This window comes from Cebus imitator, unplaced genomic scaffold, assembly GCF_001604975.1.
Source record: "Cebus imitator isolate Cc_AM_T3 unplaced genomic scaffold, Cebus_imitator-1.0 Scaffold833, whole genome shotgun sequence".
In the NCBI taxonomy this organism is placed as follows: domain Eukaryota; kingdom Metazoa; phylum Chordata; class Mammalia; order Primates; family Cebidae; genus Cebus; species Cebus imitator.
Window position 1 is genome coordinate 166,051 of NW_016108148.1, and position 3,039 is coordinate 169,089.

A 3,039-nucleotide genomic window follows, 5' to 3' on the forward strand; every position below is an offset into this window, starting at 1 on the left:
ATTGTTTCAAGGGAGGACTCAAAGTATCTTATAACTCCTCTTTTTCTAATTTACCATTTGATAAAAAACTGTATGAAAAATTCACTACCAAACAAATGAAACATCATCAAATTTGAGTAACTGAGATCCACACAAGTGAAATCATACTGCACACTTGGCCATGAGGCCTTGGTCTCTAAAGAGGCCATTAGATTTATGTGAAAATTAACGCTCTCAAAATGCACAGACGCAATGATGCAAAAATTAAAGAATTGGAATGTTCGGGCTTAGGTGCAATTCATAGATGGTCAAAGGTTAAAGAGTAGAGGAAACCTTGGGGTCATTCTAATTAAGTTTGTTCATTTGCTCAAAGGACACAGGCCTACAGATATAAAGCATTTTGCCCAAATCACACAATGAGTTTGGAGCAGGTATTAATCTGAGCAGGACATGTAGAGAAAGTTAAAATTATTTTGCTTATTCTCACATACAAAAATAGCACATATAAACAAACTAAGATTAATTTTCAGGCACTACAAATGCTGAGTTATATTTTATCAAAATAGGTAGATACAGGCATACCTTGGAGATATTGCAGATTTGGCTCTAGATTACTACTTATTGCAAATATTGGAATAAACCAAGTCCTAAGAGTTTTTGGGTTTCCCAGTGCATATAAAAGTTATACTTAAACTAGACTGTAGTCTACTGAGTGTCTGATAACATTATGTCTAAAAAGCAATGCACATATCCTAATTAAAAAATCCTTCATTGCTAAACAAAAAAATGCTAACCATCATCTGAGCCTTCAGCAAGTTATAATCTTTTTGCTCGCAGAGGGTCTTGCCTTGATGTTGATAATTAGGGTCGTGGCTGCTGAAAGTTGGAGTGGTTGTGGCAATTTTTAAAAATAAGACAGTAATAAAGTTTGTGGCATCAACTGACTTTTCCTTTCAGGAAAGATTTCTCTGTAGCACGCAATGATGGTATTTTACCCACAGTAGAACTTCTTTCAAAATTGGAGTCAATCTTCGCAAACCTTGCCACTGTCCATTATATATCATTTGTTGTCATTTCAACAACGTTCACAGCATCTTCACTAGGAGTAGATTCCATCTCAAGAAACCACTTTCTTTGTTCATCCATAAGAAGCAACTCCTTATGTGTTCAAGTTTTATTATGAGATTGCAGCAATTCAGTCACAACTTTAGGCTTCACTTCCGATTCCAATTCTCATTATTTCCACCACATCTGCAATTATCTCCTTCCCTGAAGTCTTGAACCCCTCAAATTCATTCATGAGAATTAGAATCAACTTATTTCAAATTCCTGTTAATGTTGATATTTTGACCTCCTCATATGAATCATCAACGTTCTGACTGGCATCTAGAATGGTGAATCCTTTCCAGAAAGTTTTCAATTTACTTTGCGCAGGTCCATCAAAGGAATCACTATTGACGACAGCTATAACCTTACAAAATATATATCTTAAATAATAAGATCTGAAAGTTAAAATTAATCCTTGATCCATGGGCTACAGAATGGATGTTGTGTTAGCAGGCATGAAAAAAAATCTTTATCTCCTTGTGTATTTACAATCAGAGCTTTTGCATCACTAGGTGTATTGTCCAAAAACAGTAATATTTTGAAAGGAATCTTTTTTTCTGAGTAGATCTCCACAATGATCTTAAAATATTCCATAAGCCATGCTGTAAACAGATATACTCTCATCCAGAGTTTGCTGTTATTATTTATAGAACATAGCCAGGGTAGATTTAGCATAATTCTTTTTTTATTTTTGAGACAGAGTCTCACTCTGTCACTGCTGCAGTGCAGTGGCAGTATCTCAGCTCACCTCAACCTCTGTCTCCCAGGTTCAAGCAATTCTCATGCCTCAGCCTCCTGAGTAGCTGGGATTACAGGCATATGTCACCACACCTGGCTAATTTTTGTATCTTCGGTAGAGAAGGGTTTTATCATGTTGACCAGGCTGGTCTCGAACTCCTGAACTCAGGTGATCCATCCACCTCTGCCTCCCAAAGTGCTGGGACTTTGCATAATTCTTAAGGGCCCTACGATTTTTTGGAATGGTAAATAAACATTGGCTTCAACTTAAAATCACAAGTGCAGTAACCCCTAACAAGAGAATCGACCAGATCTGTAAAACTTTGAAGCCCTTCGTTGACTTCTCTCTAGCTATGAAAGTCCCAGATGTTATCTTCTTCCAGTATAAGGCTGCTTAGTCTACAACGAAAAGCTGTTTAGTGTGGCCATCTTCATCAATTATCTGAGCTAGATTTTCTAGATAACGTGCAGTTTCTACATCAGCATTTGCTGCTTCACCTTGCACTCTTACGTTATGGAGACAGCTCATTTCCTTAAATTTCATGAACCAACCTCTGCTAGCTTCAAATTTTCCTTCTGCAGCTTTCTTACCTCTCTCAGCCTTCACAGAAGTGAAGAGAGTTAAGACATTCCCCTGGATTAGGCTTTAAGGAAAAGTTGTGGCTGATTTGTTCACTCCAAACCATTAAAACTTTCTGCATAATGCAGTAAGGCTCTTTGGCTTTCTTATAATTAGTGTGTTCATTGGTGTAGCACTTTTAATTTCTTTCAAGGAGTTTTCCTTTGCATTCACAACTTGGCTAACTATTTGGCACAAGAGACCTAGCTTTCAGCCTATCTTGGCTTACAATATGCCTTCCTCACTAAGCTTAATAGTTTCTAGTTTTTGATTTAAAGTGAGAGACACATGTGGCTCCTGCTTTCACTGGAACACTTAGAGGTCATTGTAGGATTATTAATTGACCTAATTTCAATATTGTTGTGTCTCAGGGAATTGGAAGGCCCCAGGAGAGGGAGGGAGACAGGGAAATAGCTGGTCAGTGGCACAATCAGAACACACACAGCATTGCTTAAGTTTGCTGTCTTCTATGGGCACAGTTCATGGTGCCCCAAAACAATAGCAAGATTAAAGATCACTAACCACAGATCACCATAACAAATATAATAATAGTAAAGTGTAAAACATTGTGAAAACTGCCAAAATGTGACAGAGAG